The 18,834-nt window shown below is 37.9% G+C and overlaps 1 protein-coding gene and 1 pseudogene across 2 annotated transcripts in view; one reads left to right on the top strand and one right to left on the bottom strand.

The window, feature by feature from the left end:
- RUNDC3B (RUN domain containing 3B) overlaps positions 1-18,834 on the bottom strand; it is a 152,954-nt gene that overhangs the window by 107,770 nt on the left and 26,350 nt on the right. The window lies entirely within an intron of this gene.
- Positions 5,339-6,816, top strand: LOC114902095 (annotated as a pseudogene).

The raw sequence follows: 18,834 nt of genomic DNA, 5'->3' as shown, positions 1-18,834 counted from the left end.
TTGCCCTTGAAAAGAACATACAACCTGCTGTTACTGGGTGGAGTGTTTTATTAATGTCAATTAAGTCAGTTGGTTAACAATGCTGTTCAGATCTCTTGTATTATTGATATTCTGTCTACTTGACCTACTGATTATCATGAGAAGAGTGCTGTAGTTGATAAGTACAACTGTGGATTTTTCTGTCTTTAATCTCCAGTCAGTTCTACCAGCTTTTGCTTTTTGAAACTCTGGGGGTTTTTTTTGTTTTTGTTTTTTGTTTTTTTGTGGTACGCGGGCCTCTCACTGTTGTGGCCTGCTCCCATTGCGGAGCACAGGCTCTGGACGCGCAGGCTCAGTGGCCATGGCTCACAGGCCCAGCCGCTCCGCGGCATGAGGGATCTTCCCGGACCGGGGCACAAACCCGTGTCCCCTGCATCGGCAGGTGGACTCTCAACCACTGCGCCACCAGGGAAGCCCTAAAGCTCTGTTTTATAAAAAATATCTTTTTATATCTTTTACTTTTAAACTATCTGTATCACTATATTACACGTTTTTTTAAAAAATTAACATTTTTTTAATCCAAACAATCTCTTTTAATTGGTGTGTCTAGATGATTTATATTCAATGTAATTAATAATACAATTGGATTTAGGTCTACCATTTCATTGTTTTCCATTTATCCTTTATTCCCCCTGCCTTCTTTGGGTAATTTTAATATTTTCAGCATTCCATTTTAATTTATCTATTGCATTTTTACTGGATCTCTTAGCTGTTCTATAGTCATTGCTTTAGGGATTACAATGTAAAACCTAACCTTTGAGACTTTTGGGACAACATTAAATGCACCAACATTTGCATTATAGGGGTCCCAAAAGGAGAAGAGAAAGAGAGTGGGCCTGAGAAAATATTTGAAGAGATTATAGCCAAAAACTTGCCTAAAGTGAGAAAGGAAACACTCGGGTCCAGGAAGTGCAGAGAGTCCCATACAGGATAAACCCAAGGAGGAACACACCAGGACACATATTAATTAAAGTGACAAAAATTAAACACAAAGAAAAATATTAAAAGCAACATGGGAAAAGCAACAAATAACATACAAGGGAATCCCTATAAAGTTAACAGCTTATTTTTCAGCAGGAACTCTCCAGGCCAGAAGGGAGTGGCATGATATATTTAAAGTGCTGAAATGGAAAAACCAACAACCAAGAAAACTCTACCCAGCAAGGCTCTCATTCAGATTCGATAGAGAAATCAAAAGCTTCATAGACAAGCAAAAGCTAAGAGAATTCAGCACTACCAAACCAGCTTTAGAACAAATGCTAAAGGAACTTCTGTAGGCAGGAAAAAAAAAAAAGAAGCCATAACTAGAAACAAGAAAATCACAAATGTGAAAGCTCACCAGTAGAGGCAGCCATACAGTAAAAGTAGGAAATCATCCACACACAAATATGATATCAAAACCAACAGCCATGATAAGAGGAGAGTACAAATGCAGGAAATGGGACATGCATTTGAAATTAAGAGACCAGCAACTTAAAACAACCTTGTATATATATAGACTGCTATATCAAAACCTCACGGGAACTGCAAACCAAAAAACTACAATAGATACATACACAGAAAAAAACCCCACCCAAACACAACACTAAAGACCATCATCAGATCACAAGAGAACAAAAAGAGGAACAGAAGAAAAAAGACCTACAGAAACAAATCCAAAACAATTAAGAAAATGGCAATAGCAACATACCTATCAATAATTACCTTAAATGTAAATGGATTAAATGCTTCAACCAAAATACACAGACTGGCTGAATGGATACAAAAACAAGACCCGTATATGTGCTCTCAAGCCACCCACTTCACATCTAGAGACACACAGAGACTGAAAGTGAGGGGATGGAAAAAGGTATTCCATGTTAATGGAAATCACAAGAAAGAGTAGCAATACTCGTATCAGACAAAAGACACTTTAAAATATTAAAATAAAGGTGTTACAAGAGACAAGGAAGGACACTATATAATGGTTACAGGATCAGTCCAAGAAGAAGTTATAACAATTGTAAATATATATGCAACCAACATAGGAGCACCTCAATATATAAGGCAAATGCTAACGCCATAAAAGGGGAAATCAACAGTAACACAACAATAGTGGGGGATTTTACCAGCTAACAGCCATAAAAGGGGAAATCAACAGTAACACAGCAATAGTGGGGGATTTTAACAACCCATTTACACCAATGGACAGATCATCCATACAGAAAATCAATACGGAAACATAGGCCTTAAATGACACATTACATCAATGGACTTAACTGATATTTATAGAACATTCCATCCAAAAGCAGAATACACTTTCTTCTCAGGTGCACATGGAACACTCTCCAGGACAGATCACATCTTGGGTCACAAATCAAGGCTTGGTAAATTTAAGAAAGGTGAAATCATATCAAGCATCTTTTCTGACCACAATGCTGTGAAATTAGAAATCAATTACAAGAAAAAAACTGTAAAAAGCACAAACACATGGAGGCTAAACAGTATGTTACAAAACAACCAATGGATCACTGAAGAAATCAAAGAGGATATTAAGAAATACCTAGGGAGGGCTCCTCTGGTGGCGTAGTGGTTAAGAATCCACCTATCAATGAAGAGGACATGGGTTTGAGCCCTGGTCCAGGAAGATACCACATGCTGCGGAGCAACTAAGCCTATGCGCCACAACTACTGAGCCTGCGCTCTAGAGCCCGCAAGCCACAATTACTGAGCTCACATGCCACAACTACTGAAGCCCATGTGCCTACAGCCCATGCTCCACAACAACAGAAGCCACCGCAATGAGAAGCCCGTGCACCGCAACAAAGAGCAGCCCCCACTTGCCCCAACTAGAGAAAGCCCGCATGCAACAACAAAGACCTAACACAGACAAAAATAAAATAAATACAATAAATAAATTTTTTAAAATACCTACAGACAAATGACAATGAACACACAATGATCCAAAACTTATGGCTCCTGGCAAAAGCAGTTCTAAGAGGGAAGTTTATAGCAATAAAGTCTTACCTCAGGAAACAGGAAAAATCTCAAATAAACAACCTAAACTTACACCTAAAACAACTAGAGAAATAAGAACAAACAAAACCCAAAGTTAGTAGAAGAAATAAAAAAGAACAGAGCAGAAATAAATGAAATAGAGACACAGAAAACAATAGAAAAGATCAATGAAACTAAAAGCTCATTCTTCGAAAAGATAAACAAAATTGATAAACCTTTAGCCAGACTCATCAAGGAAAACAAAGGAGGGGGCTCAAATCAACAAAATTAGAAACGAAAAAGGAGAAGTTACAAATGACACCACAGAAATGCAAAGGATCATTAGAGACTACTACAAGCAACTATATACCAATAAAACAGACAGCCTAGAAGACATGGACAAATTCTTAGGAACATCCAACCTTCCAAGACTGAGCCAGGAAGAAATAGAAAATATGAACAGATCAATCACAAGTAATGAAATTGAAACTGTGATTAAAAATCTTCCAACAAACAAAAGTCCAGGACCAGATGGCTTCATAGGTGAATTCTATCAAACATTCAGAGAAGAGCTAACACCCATCTTTCTCAAACTCTTCCAAAAAATTGCAGAGGAAGGAACACTCCCAAGCTCACTCTATGAGGCCACCATCACCCTGATACCAAAACCAGACAAAGATACCACAAAAAAAGAAAATTACAGGCCACTATCACTGATGAACATACATGCAAAAATCCTCAACAAAATACTAGCAAACAAAATCCAACAATACAGTAAAAGGATCATACACCATGGTCAAGTGGGATTTATCCCAGGGATGGAAGGATGTTTCAATATACACAAATCAAACAATGTGATACACCACATTAACAAACTGAAGAATAAAAACCATATGATCATATCAATAGATGCAGAAAAAGCTTCTGACAAAATTCAACATCCATTTATGATAAAAGCTCTCCAGAAAGTGGGCATAGAGGGAACCTACCTCAACATAATAAAGGCCATATACAACAAACTCACAGCTAACATCATTCTCAATGGTGAAAAACTGAAACCATTTCCTCTAAGATCAGCAACAAGACAAGGATGTCCACTCTTGTCACTTTTATTCAACATAGTTTTGGAAGTCCTAGCCACAGCAATCAGAAAAGAAAAAGAAATAAAAGGAATCCACACTGGGAAAGAAGAAATAAAACTGTCAGTATCTGCAGATGACATGATACTATAAATAGAAAATCCTAAAGATGCTACCAGAACACTACTAGAGCTCCTCAATGAATGTGGTAAAGTTGCAGGATACAAAATTAATACACATAAATCTCCTGCATTCCTATATACTAACAATGAAAGATCAAAAAGAGAAATTAAGGAAACAATCCCATTTACCAATGCATCTGAAGTCAGAAAGAGAAAAAAAAATATCGTATACCACTGCATCAAGAAGAATAAAAAAACCTAGTAATAAACCTACCTAAGGAGGCAAAAAACTTGTATTCAGAAAACTGTAAGATGCTGATGAAAGAAATCAAAGATGACACAAACAGATGGAGAGATATATCATGTTCTTGGATTTGAAGAATATTGTGAAAATGACTATACTACCCTAAGTAATCTACAGATGCAATGTAATCTGTATCAGATTACCAATGGTATTGTTCACAGAACTAGAACTAAAAATTTTACAGTTTGTATGGAAACACAAAAGACCCTGAATAGCCAAAGCAATCTTGAGAAAGAAAAACGGAGCTGGTGGAATCAGCTAACTTCAGACTATACTACAAACCTACAGTAATCAACACAGTAAGGTACTGGCACAAAAAACAGAAATATAGATCAATGTACAATGCTGGAAGTCCAAAGATAAATCCACACACGTATGGTCACCTTATCTTTGATAAAGGAGGCAAGACTTTATAATGGAGAAAAGACAGTCTCTTCAATAAGTGGTGCTGGGAAAACTAGAGAGCTACATGTAAAAGAATGAAATTAGAACACTCCCTAACACCATACACAAAAATAAACTCAAAATGGATCAAAGACCTAAATGTAAGGCCAGATACTATAAAAGTCTTAGAGGAAATCAGTCGGAACACACTTTGACATAGATCACAGCAATATCTTTTTGGATCTACCTCCTAGAGTAATGAAAATAAAAACAAAAACAAACAAATGTGAGTGGCAGGGTTGCAGGCGCAGTGGAGTGAGCAGAGCAGCCGGCTGGAGCACGACGACTACTGCAGGACTCGGAAAGAAGAAACGATGTAAACCATTCATTATCCAGACTTTAAGGTCAAGGTGAGAAGGAAGGTCAGGAGGAACATGGCCTGGCCAAATATTTTTCAAAGAGGAACTTTGCTCTCCCGGTTCAGCCATCATCATGTGCTCATGTTCCTGCTCACCTTCTTCAGTTACTCGTTGCTCCATGCATCAAGAAAAACACTTAGCAATGTCAAAGTCAGTATCTCTAAGCAGTGGACCCCAAGTGCTTTTAACAAGTCAACTGAACTGCCTGTAGAGATCTGGAGCAGCAACCTTTTGTTTCCCAGTGCAGAGGAAGCCATTCTTTTCCTCGGAACACTCGACACCGTTTTCCTCTCCTACGCTGTGGGCCTTTTCATCAGCAGTATCGTCGGGGATCAGCTTAATTTGTGATGGGTTCTGTCTTTTGGCATGTGCTCCTCTGCATTAGTGGTGTTTGTCTCTGGTACTCTCACAGAATGGCTGCATTGCTACAACAAGGGGCTGTACTGCAGCCTGTGGATCGTGAACGGCCTGCTGCAGTCCACTGGTTGGCCCTGTGTGGTTACTGTTATGGGCAAATGGTTTGGAAAAGCTGGACGAGGAGTTGTTTTTGGTCTCTGGAGTGCCTGTGCCTCCGTGGGCAATATTTTGGGACCGTGTCTAGCTTCTTCTGTTCTGCAGTATGGTTATCAGTATGGCTTTGTGGTGACAGCGGCTGTGCAGTTTGCTGGTGGGATCATCATCTTCTTTAGACTCCTGGTGTCACCCAAAGAAATTGGTCTCCCAGGTATTGAGGCAGAAGATTTTGAAGAAGATTTGCACAGGCCATTAATTAATGGTGCTGAAAATGAAGATGAAGCTGATGCTAATTATTCAATCCAAGAAGGCAAGTCTGTTACCCAAGTCAAGGCGATAAGCTTTTACCAAGCTTGTTGCCTTCCCGGAGTTATAGCATATTCACTGGCCTGTGCCTACTTGAAGTTAGTGAATTACTCCTTCTTCTTCTGGTTGCCCTTTTATCTGAGTAATAACTTTGGATGAAAGGAGGCTGAAGCCGACAAGCTGTCCATTTGATACAATGTTGGAGGAATTATAGGTGGAACTCTGCAAGGCTTCATCTCTTATGTGCTACAGAAGAGAGCCCCGGTGTTAGCTCTCAGTCTGCTTCTGGCAGTCGGGTCCCTCGTTGGATGTAGTTATTCTCCAAACAATAAGTCTATCAATGCACTTCTGACGGCTGTCACAGGATTTTTTATTGGTGGACCTTCTAATATGATTAGCTCTGCTATTTCTGAGGACCTGGGTCATCAAGAGCTGATCCAAGGGAGCAGTGAGGCTTTGGCGATCATCACAGAATAGCTGATGGAACTGGGAGCACTGGAGCTGCGGTGAGCCAGTATTTAGTGTCTTTGATCCAGGACAACCCAGGATGGATGTGGGTTTTCTACTTTTTCATTCTTATGACAATTTGCACAGTTCTATTTATTTCACCATTAATAGTGAGGGAAATATGCTATCTTATGCAAGGACGACAAGCTCGCATATTGAGTGAGTGACCAGTGCCCACAAAAGAACAAGAAAAATAGGAGACACATCAGGACTATTCCTTTTCATTCACCTTATTTTGGGGTTGTCTTAAGAGCTCCAACATAACCTCAGACTGTCAAGCCTCTTTCAACAGTGTCAGCCACCGTAGATGCTGACCAAAGTGAAGGCTGGGCTGTTTTTCTACACTACAGGAATAATTAATGATTTTTATTGCTGTTGTTTCATGAATGTACTGAATGGCCTATGAATCTGCCAGTGTCTTTGGTGGCCTGTGAAAGTTTATCCTTTTAACCGTAAATGCTGTATTGGACTCGGACCCTAGTTCTCCAGCCTGGAAAGCCAAGTGACCACGAGGCATTCATGCATGGTTTGTACCAACGACATGCTCCACGAATAGAAAGGATCGTTGCATTTTGCTTGGTCACGAGTTTGCAGAGAGTGGCTCATCTCTGATGCATCAAATCCGATAAAGCACTCCAGCCAGGTCCAGTGTAAGCATGCCTTGGACAGAGAATCCCTTTGTTAACCACGGTGGGGAAAAAATCACACTACGTGCTGATTGGCTCTCACTCTGTATCTGATCTAAAGTCATTCAGCTCCAGAAGCAGAAATACCTTCAAATGATTGCCAACTTGCTCGCCTCCGTCTTCATTCAGAATTCCCTTTGACTCCTGGAAGTCTTTAGTCTTCCTTTCAAGGACCATAATGTACCTCAACTGTGAACATTCCAGTGTGTAACTTACAACCAAAGTACTCAACCCCAGATTTGTTCTCTGGGAACTTTAGGATCCACTAGGAAGGTAATTGGCTTAGCCCTATTTTCAGAGGATTGATCTGTGTCACAACCGGGTTCCTTGCGTTACCTCAGCTGAAGACTAGAATTAGAGAAAGAAGAAAGACCTTTTGGCCCTGTAAGCGTTAAGTATGTGACACTGAATCACATTAATGGATTACTAAGGCCTGAGGCATATCTAGGTATCTATTCTTTAGAAGTTTGTAGAATATATGTCTTCAAAGCTGTGAATTTTATACTAATTATCAATATTTTAAGGTCATACTGTATATATATTTTAAATTATGGAAATTAACAGGCGAAAAATGTTCAATTTTGAGGACTGCCTAATTTGCATTGGGTTACGGAATATTTTTCAACCTCTTGCTCTATACTCTTAAATGTGGTGTGTTTATGAACTTGCTAATTTATTTAATCAAGCAGATTCCCAATCAGTTAATTGCTCATTACTGACAAAAAGGGAAAATACAAAACACAGAAAGGGAAAATAAACTGACTTTTATAATAAAAAAAAAAAACCTAAAAAACAAATGTGACCTAATTAAACTTAAGAACTTTTGCACAGCAAAGGAAACCATAAACAAAATGAAAAGACAACCCACAAAATGGGAGAAAATATTTGCAAATAAAGCGACCTACAAGGGATTAATCTCCAAAATATACAAAATATATTCATGCAGCTCAATATAAAAACAAACAATCAAAAAATAGGGAAGATCTAAATAGACATTTCTCCAAAGAAGACATACAGATGGCCAAAAAGCACGTGAAAAGATGCTCAACATCACTAATTATCAGAGAAATGCAAATCAAAACTACAATAAGGGGCTTCCCTGGTGGCGCAGTGATTAAGAATCCGCCTGCCAATGCAGGGGACACAGGTTCGAGCCCTGGTCCGGGAAGATCCCACATGCCGTGGAGAAACTAAGCCCATGCGCCACAACTACTGAGCCTGTGCTCTAGAGCCCAGAAGACACAACTCCTGAAGCCAGGGCACCTAGAGCCCATACTCTACAACAAGAGAAGCCACCACAATGAGAAGCCCATGCACCGCAACGAAGAGTAGCCCCTGCTCACCGCAACTAGAGAAAGCCCGCGCACAGCAACGAAGACCTGATGTAGCCAAAAATAATAAATAAATAAAAAATTTTAAATACCTTAAAAAAAAAACTACAATGAGGTATCACCTCACACCAGTCAGAATGACCATCATCAAAAAATCTACAAACAATAAATGCTGGAGAGAGTGTGGAGAAAAGAGAACCCTCTACACTGTTGGTGGGAATGTAAGTTGGTACAATCACTATGGAGAACAGTATGGGGGTTCCTTAAAAAACTAAAAATAGAACTACCATATGATCCAGCAATCCCACTCCTGGGCATATACCCAGAGAAAACTGTAATTCGAAAAGATAACATGCACCCCAGTGTTCACTGCAGCCCTATTTACAATAGTCAAGACATGGAAGTAACCTAAATGTCCACTGACAGAGAAACGGATACAGAAGATATAGTACATATATACAATGGAATATTACTCAGGCATAAAAAAGAACAAAATAACGCCATTTGCAGCAACATGGATGGACCTAGAGATTATCATACTACGTGAAGTAAATCAGACAGAAAAAGACAAATATCATATGATATCACTTATATGTGGAATCTAATAAAAAATACAAGTGAGCTTATTCACAAAACAGAAACAGACTCACAGATCTTGAAATCAAACTTATGGTACAAAAGGGGAAGTGTCAGGGGAAGTGATAAATTAGGAGATAGGGATTAACATAAAGACACTTCTATATATAAAATAGATAATAAGGACCTACTGTATAGCACTCGACTCAATATTCTGTAATAACCTATATGGGAAAAGAACGGATATATGTATACATATAACATTCACTTTGCTGTACACCTGAAACTAACACAACATTGTAAATCAACTATACTCCAATTAAAAAAAAAACTAACCTTTAACAGTCTACTTAGAGTTAATATTTTACCATTTCAAGTAAAATATATGACCACATAGGTCCCTTTACTTTCCCCTCTTTGTTTTAAATGTCATTTACATTATATATGCAAACACTGAAACCTCTCAAGAAATGTTGTAATTTTTGCTTTCAACAGTTATATTTTAAAAATCTTGAAGGAAAAAAATCTGCTATATTTTCTCAGATATTTACCATTTCTGTTGCTCTTTCTTCATTCACAAAGTTCTAAGTTTCCTTGGTATCATCTCCTTTTAGTCTGAAGAACTTTAGTTAGCACTTCTTTTAGACCAGGTCTACTAGTAACAATTCTTACTTTTCCTTCATCTGAGTATTTCTTTATTTTGCCTTCATCTCTGAGGTATGTTTTCACTGCATACAGAATTCTGAGTTGGCAGTTCTTTGCTTTCAGAATTTTAAGATGTTCTTCCACTCTCTTCTGCGTTTCCTGATGAAAAACCTATAGTCATTTGAATTGTTCCTCCCTGTACATAATGTACTATATTTCTCTGTCTGCTTTCGAGATTTTTTATCTTTTATTTTCAGAAGTTTAGTTATGATGTATCTCGGAGTGCTTAACTTTGAGTTTACCTTTTCAGAAGTTTGCTAAGCTTCTTGGACCAATAAGTTTATTCCTTTCCCAGATCCAGGAACTTATAGCTTTATTTTTTTTTTTAACGTATTTTCTGCACCAATCTCTTGCCCCTCTCCTTCTGGGATTCCAATGATGCCAACATTATATCTTCTGCTATTGTCCAACAGGTCCCTGAGGCTCTGGTTCTTCAGTTTGGATAATTTCTATTGATCTATTTTCAAATTCATACACAGCTCTATTATCTCCACTCTGCTATAGAACCCCACATAGTAAATGTTTTATTTCAGATATTTTGCTTTTATGTTCTGAAATTTCCACGTGGTCCTTTATGAGGTTTTTATTTCTCAATTCAGAACTTCTATCTTTCTATTCATTTCAAGAATATTTACCTTACATCATGGAGCATGGTTTTAATGGTTGATTTAACATCTTTGCCTGATAACTTATCTCTGGATTGGCATCTTTGATTGTCTTTTCCTCTGACAATTGGTCATATTTTCCTGGTTCTTTATATATGAAGTAACTTTAAGTTTTATACTGGATGTTTTAAATATTATCTTGAGACTCTAAATCCTATTAAAATCCCTAAAATATGTCGATTTTTGTTTTGTTTTGGGTTTTTTTGGTAGGCAATCGACCCAGTTAGATTCAGATAGCCAAGTTCTTTCTTGCTTTATGTGGGCAGTGGTTACAATTTAAGTTCAGTTTGTAAAGCCTTAGCTATGCTTCTTTGGGCCTTACCGATATATATGCCGCTCTGGGATTTGGGTGGTGGTTTGTATCCTAGCTCAGTCCTCACATTCTTGGGTGTGAGGCCAGAACTTATGCTGGTCATTACATACAGAATTAGGGCATTCCCCTTTCCAGGGCTCTCTTCCCTGATAGACTCCAGCCCCCAGATCCTTCCTTTTCCTGCAACATTAATGTAAATTAAAAGTTTTAGAGTTTTAACCTCTCACACTATGGCACAATCCTGGGCAACTCAAGCTGCTCTTGGGGGAAAGCAGCAAGAAAAAAGAGAAAAAATGGGAAGCCTCAATACTCTCTGGCTCACAGAGGGACCTTTTCCAGATACTCTGGCCAGAAAGAGAAGGTTACTGTTGGAGTCTTTGCTGTTGTCTGCATCCATAGCACAATTAAAGACAAAGAGCCCCTCAGGTTAAGGCTGAGGATATAGGAGGGAAAAAAATACAAAGGACACTCATTCCTATGATGGTTCTTCTTCAGATTTTGATCTCTCTCCCCAACCTGGCTGCTATTGTTTACTTTCCAAAGTATATAAGTAGTTGCTTCTTGCATTCTGTCCAGAGTTTTTAACTGCAATCGGTAGAAGAGTGCTGTGGGCTGAACTGATTCCCCCCAAAGTCTTATGTTGAAACCCTAACACCTAATGTGACTATATTTGGAGATAGGGCCTATAAGGAGGTAATTAATGTTAAATGAGGTCATAAGGGTAGGGTCCTGATCCTGTAGGATTAGTGTCCTTATAAGAAGGGACACCACAAAGCACTCTCATTCTCTTTCTCTCTGCCGTCTGAGGACACAGCAAGAAGGCAACCATCTACAAGCCAGGAAAAGAGCTCTCACCAGAATCTCAATCAGCCAGCACCTTGGTCTTGGACTTGCCAAGCTCCAGAACTGTGAGAAATAAATTTATGTTGTTTAAGCCACCCAGTCTGTGGCATTTTGTCCTGTCAGCCCAAGCATGCTAAGACAGAGAGTTAGGGTAGTAGTGGACTTACTCCACCTTCTCTAGGATCATAAGTTGAGTTAACTTTTTGAAGGCTATAGTATGGTAAAGTGTACAGCATACTAAAAGACATAAGATAAACAGAACCCATGCTGTCTGAAAAAGGATACAGCAGAAAAATCAGGCAAGTTTTCTTAGGAAAATTTCCAGAGCTAAGAAAATTGAAATGGAGAGTTTAGAACGCAGTAATACATAGAAGAGGAAGGAGAAAATCCACCTATAGGAAAAGCTTATTAGGAACTGGCTAGAAGGGAATAAAGAGGAAACAGAAGAGCGCCACTGAAGTGGAAATTGAAATGGTTACTCAAGTAATAGTTTCAGTGGGTAATAACCAGAAATAGACCTCAATGTCAAGTAGAAAAAAACCTTATATCTACAGGAACAAAAAAGTATTTAAAAGCCAGGGCTAGAGGATGGAAATGGGTGAATTTATGTATAAAAAGGGAAATAGGAAAAAGGATCTAAACTTAAAAAAATATATAATACATTATATACTGTATTACCTAAATATGAATATAATGTAGTGATTATATATTACTACAGCATTGTGATATATAATATACAGATATATACACCTGAGTATTTTTTAATTAAAAAATTTTTTTAATTACATGACAATAGAAACTATCTAAAAGGAAATAATGAATACTTACTATTGGTGCCAGACTTGTTTTACCTCAACATTATACACTTTGACCATTAAGTTTAACTGTTCACTCAAATCAACAACAAAGGGCAATGATAATTTTCAAAGAAAAGAAGAGAAAGTTTTAGAACTCTCTTTAGCAGTAGCAAGAATTTGTCTTTCAAGTGGGAAACATGTAATTATAGGAAAATCTTTCCTCCCAACACAAAACAAAAGGAAATTAGAAATGCTGGATTAAATATAATAGATACACTTTTAAACATAGCAAGCATACGAAAAACCCCACAGAAATACTTAAGAGGCCAAAAATGAAAAATAAACAGAAAATAAGGGATTTACAAAAACCCTAAAACTGAATGCATCAAATAGACTCAAAATACAGACAGCAAAAAGAGACATATCTACCAGAATAACCTGATAAATCCATCAGAATAATAGAATAGTTTAAAATTTCTAAGTTATTAACAGATCAAACTGACAAAAATGTGACTAGCATTTGAAAAACATAATCAACAGTTAGAGAATACACATTCTTCTCAATATGGAACATTTATTAACACTAATCATAAACGAGGCCATTAAGCAAATCTTACAAAGTTCAAAAAAATCTGCCATACAGAACAAATTCTCTGACCATAATTCAATTAACATAGAAGTAAAAATGAAAAGCTAAAAGCTCCTATTTTCAGAAACATTAAAACTAAACTTCCAAATAACACTAAGCCAAAGAAGAAATAATCATGAAAAGTAGAAATTACTTAAAAATGAATATTAGTAAACATAATACATATCCAAACTTGTAAATGTAGCCAAAGCAGTATTTGGAGAGAAGGAAATCAACAAAGCCAAAAATTAATTATTTGAAAGACTAATAAAATGAACAAATCTCTGGCAATAGTGCTCATGAAAAAAGAGAAAAATAACTAATAATCAATATTAGGGACGCAAAACGGGACATCTGTGTAGAAAATAATACCAGGTATTCACTAATGGAGCTTTTGTTTCATTCTTTAACAGCAGACTGAATTAAATGCAGATGGCCCTCTGCATCCATGGATTCAACCAACCATGAATGGAAGAAAAAATTTTTTAAATTCCAGACAGTTCCAAAAAGCAAAACTTGAATTTGCCAGGTGCTGGCAATTATCTACATAGCATTTACATTGTATTAAGTATTACAAGTAATCTAGAGATGATTCAAACTCTATGGGAGGATGTGCGTAGGTTATATGCAAATGCTACACCACTTTATATAAGGGACTTGCGCATCTGCGGATTTTGGTATACAGGGGGTCCTGGAACCAATCCTCCATGGATATTGATAGAACAACTGTATACCATATCCTTCAGAGGAGGGGGACAGCTGGCAAACAATGAGGGTAGGGAGTGGGTTTTTTCTAAAAAGCAGAATCTTAGCTTTTAACAATGCCATAAGGATGAATATGTGACTTATCTTTAGATCTCTTCAGTGAGCTTTGACTTTTTTGAACCATTCACAGTTGAATTCATCTACTTTAAGTGTATCACACTGAAATGAAAAATGGCAACTCACTAGAGAGTAAATAATTAAGAGGATATAGAAGAAATTGACAACTGTAGAACAGAACATAGAATAGAGAAATCAACAACCTAAACAGACCTATAAGCATTAAAGAAGGCAAATTAGCTGTTAAAGTGCACTTGTGCATGCACACCACCCCGCCCTGCTTGACCCAGTTTTTATTGGCAAATTCTCCCTAACAGACGATTCCAAGCTCATGCAAAATTCTTCCGAAGAATAATAAAAGATAAAACACCTTCATTTGTTTAATGAGGTGATATAATCTTGATAACAAAAACCAAAACAAGTACCAAACAGAAAAATGACAAATTTTGCTCATAAACTCAGAATCAAAACTAAATCCTAAATAAAGTATACTAAAACAATACATGAGGTTCAAGTTAGATTATTCCCAAGTATATATGCATGAATTAACATTAGAAAAACTATTGATGCAATTCTTCACACTACGAAATTAAAGGAGACTGCTGGTTCTGGAAAAGATAAAGTAGATGTACTCTCCTCCGGTTAAATACAACCAAAAACCCTGGATATTATATGCAAAAGAAAACGTAAGAAGATTCTGAAGGTGGAGAATAAAAGGAAGATTGTCTAGAGACCTTGGAACTCAAGAAATGACACAGCAGTTAAGTCCCTTTGCCTTGTCTATCCCAGACTGTGTGCTGGACAAAGCAGCAACCTGAAACAACAGACTTGCCTTTTCCTCTTGAGTTCTCTAAATTAAATTTGATGGTGGAAACAAAAATTATAACACTAATTCTAAATGTATGTAGGGGAAATATCTAAAACAATTATAAACGGGGGAGAGTAATGTCTATGAAGAAAGGTAAGGTTTTTAAATTTCAGTCTGGAAAATGATGACACTAACGGACTGTGACAAGTTATGTATATATAATGTAATACCTAGAGCAACCACTAAAAAGTATACACAAAGAAATACACTCAAAAAGACTAGAGATGAATAAAAATGGAATTCTAAAAAATTTTCAAGTAACTCACAGGAAAATAGGAAAAAGGAAACAGAGGAACCAAAACCAGAGGAAACAAACAGAAAACTACAAAATAAAATGGGAAGCCTGTTGTATTTACCCACATTCTTGTTTACCATGTTCTTCCTTCCTTTTAAAAGTTCCTTCTTTTATGACTCACTCCTGCTCAAAGAGGGTTCTTTAGCCACAGTTTTAGAGTAAGTCTGTTGGCGATAAATTCCCTTAGTTTTCCATCATCTGAGAATGTCTAGATATTCCCTTCATTACTGAAGGTTAATTCTGCTGGATATAGGATTCTGTGTGGACATTTTACTTTCAGCAGTTGACAGAAATGCTTCCATGGTTTCTAATGAGAAATCTGCTATCATTCAAATCGTTTTTCCCTTATAGACAAGGTATCATTTCCCTCTGGCTACTTTTCAACATTTTCTCTGTCTTTATTTCTAAAAAGTTTAATTATAATGTGCTGTGGCATGTATTTCTTTGGATTTACTCGGTGATCCACTTAGATTCTTGAATCTGTATGTTTACCTCTCTTGCCAAATTTGAGAAAATTTCAGCCATTATTTCTTTGAGTACATTTTCAGTCTTTTCCTCTTTCACCTCTCCTTTGAGGACTCTGACGACAGGAATTTTAGATCTTTTGTTACGGTCCCACAGATCCCTGAGGCTTTCTTTCTTTTTTTTTTTTTCTGTCTCTTATTTCTAATTTTAGATTATTTTGAGTCTCTGTTATTTGATTAGGAAATTTCTATTGTTTTGTCTTCCAGTTCACTGATTCTTTCTTCTTTCCCCTCCATTTTCCTGTTGAACCTATCCACTGAGCTTTTTAATTTAGTTTTGTACTTTTCCATATCAAAAGTTCCATTTGCTTCTTCTTTTTACCTTCTATTTCTTTGCTGAGGTTTTCTACTTTTTCACTTGTTTCAAGCGTCTTTGGAATTGCTCAGTGAAGCATTTTTATCATGACTGATTTGTGATCTTTGTCAGTAATTCTACCACCTTTTATCATTTCAGTGTTGACATCTATTGTCTTTTGTTACGCAACTTGTGATCTTCCTGGTTCTTGGTATGAAAAGTGATCTTCAAATGAAAGCTGGATATGTTCATACTATGTTATGAGACTATGATCTTATTTAAACCTTCTATTTATTTGTTTGTTTTAAATAATTAATTTATTTATTTTTGGCTGCGTTGGGTCTTCATTGCTTCATGCAGGCTTTCTCTAGTTGTGGAGAGCGGGGGCCACTCTTTGTTGTGGTGCGCAGGCTTCTCATTGCAGTGGCTTCTCTTGTTGCGGAGCATGGGCTCTATGTGCGTGGGCTTCAGTAGTTGGGGCAAGCAGGCTCAGGAGTTGTGGCTCACAGGCCCTAGAGCGCAGGCTCAGTACTTGTGGCACACGAGCTTAGTTGCTCCGCAGCGTGTGGGATCCTCCTGGAGCACGGATTGAACCCGTGTGCCCTGCATTGGCAGGCGGATTCTTAACCACTGCATCATCAGGGAAGTCCCTAAACCTTCTGTTTTAACTGGCTTTCTATGACACTGCTCCATCAGGGGAAGGTCGGAGGGTGGAGGGCACCACATTTCATTACTGGCAAGAGGAGGGAGAAGTCCAAGTTTCCCCGTTGGCCTTCAGTGACACTTGAAGGAGGGGTCCTCATTACCGCTGGGTGGAGGTGGGAGTACAGGCTGACTGACAATGCACTGAGGGTAGCCTTGTCACCTGCTGGGTGATGGTCAAAGATATAACTCTCCAATACACCTCTTCTGACACAACCTCATTACTGCTGGGTGGGGATGAAAGTCCAGGCTCTCCACTGACACACTGTGGGGGTAGGTGGGAAGAGAAGGCTCACAACCACTGAAAAGGGAAGAAGTGCCAGCTCTCTGCTTGGTCTTTCTTGATACCACACTGTGGTGGTGTTGAGGTACCCTGTTACAATCTCATGAGGGTGGACTTCTAGGTTCTCCATTCAGCCTCTTCAGGCCTGGCTAGGGGTAGTGCCACACTTTTTTCTGTGGTATTTGACTAAACTAGAGCAGATACTGTCTAAAAGTGTTCTGTCTTGCCAGGCTGTTCTATTCCTGGTCCTTTCGCTAGAAAGAGCAGGTCCTTGTCAGACTGCGTGTTTGTGTGTGTGTACATGCGCTTGTTGATGTCTGCAAGCTACTGGCTTATCCAGTACTCAGTGTCAGATATAAAGCAACCAGAAAATCCAAGAAACCCACCACCATGCCATTCTTAAGGTCCTGAAGTCCCTAGACTTCTTCTCCCTACCTTTCAGAGTCTTGTGTTTTATAGGTCCAGGGTTTTGGGTTATAGTAAGTGGGAGAAATAGGGGAAAGTATGTTCACTTTATCTTCCCAGAAGTAGAATTTCAATTTTATAGCCACCTCATCTATCTCTAAAGTGAATGATGAAGAAAATAATACTTCATTTATTACTTTCAAACTTGATCTCAGGCAACTAATTTAGAGAATCTAAAACAAAAAACAAGCAATTTTTTAAAAGCCTTGGGATTTTACTTGGTCTTAATTTCAATGTGAACGAAAGTGTGATGGGGGAATCAAAAAGTCACTGTAATCTCAAATTACAGAAGTTAGCCTATCTGAAGCACTTTACTCAGCTTTGAGTACCACATTTTAAGATCTCAGTAAACCAGTGATAAACCAGAAGAGTAACTAAGACTATAGTGGTTCCAGAAGATCGAAATAACTAGAGATACTTTACCTGGAAGAAAGAAAAAGGGTAACTAAGGAGAAAGGATTATAGAATAGCAATCTTTTAATATTTATGAGGCTCACAATTTTAAAAAGAGGCAGAAAAGCACAGTCAGATAAGTTGGCTTCTTATACATAAGAATTTTCTAACAATCTAAACTGCCCCAAAATTGATGGTCCTACTTTACTGTCCTAAGTTCCCCAATATCAGAAGTATTAAAACAAAGACTGTATGTCCACAGGTTGGAAATATCATTGAGTGGATGGCTTCAGTAGGAAGGAAACTGGAGTAGTGATTTTTAAGCTGTGATTCACAGCGCTGCCTGAAGCGGTGCTGTGGAACTGGGGTGTGACAGCTGCCGAGCTGACAAAATGCCCGATTTCCCTACTCAGCTTCAACCAGACCTTCCACTTACATGTCTAGCATCAGCAGTGTCTTTTATTAGGGGAGGTGGGAGTGGGCTGGAGAGAAGGATTATGCTTTAAAGTAAAAGTCCAAAAATGACTGAACTGAAGACATGAACTAAGGCCTCTTTGAATTTTATATTCTGTGATTAATTCTTTCTTTTCCTTTTTTAAAGGAAATAGTTATTATTATTATTTTTAACATCCTTATTGGAGTATAACTGCTTTACAATGGTGTGTTAGTTTCTGCTGTATAACAAAGTGAATCAGCTATACATAAACATATATCTCTTCCCTCTTGCATCTCCCTCCCGCCCTCCCTATGCCACCCCTCTAGGTGGTCACAAAGCACCGAGCTGATCTCCCTGTGCTATGCAGCAGCTTCCCACTAGCTATCTATTTTACATTTGGTGGTGTATTAATTCTTGGTTCTCAAATATAGTCCAGAAAAGTAAGATCATCATCTTATTAAGGAATTACTGCAAACAAGATTAATATATGTGATTTTAAAAGCCTTCTTTTTTTTCAATAATGGGGCTGTTAAAATGAATGAAGCTCTCCCTGTTACC

Source organism: Monodon monoceros, unplaced genomic scaffold, assembly GCF_005190385.1.
Source record: "Monodon monoceros isolate NGI ecotype Baffin Bay Population unplaced genomic scaffold, NGI_Narwhal_1 Super_Scaffold_2, whole genome shotgun sequence".
NCBI lineage: Eukaryota > Metazoa > Chordata > Mammalia > Artiodactyla > Monodontidae > Monodon > Monodon monoceros.
The sequence above is the reverse complement of the archived record's forward strand: the minus strand, read 5'-3'. Positions and strand labels throughout refer to the sequence as shown.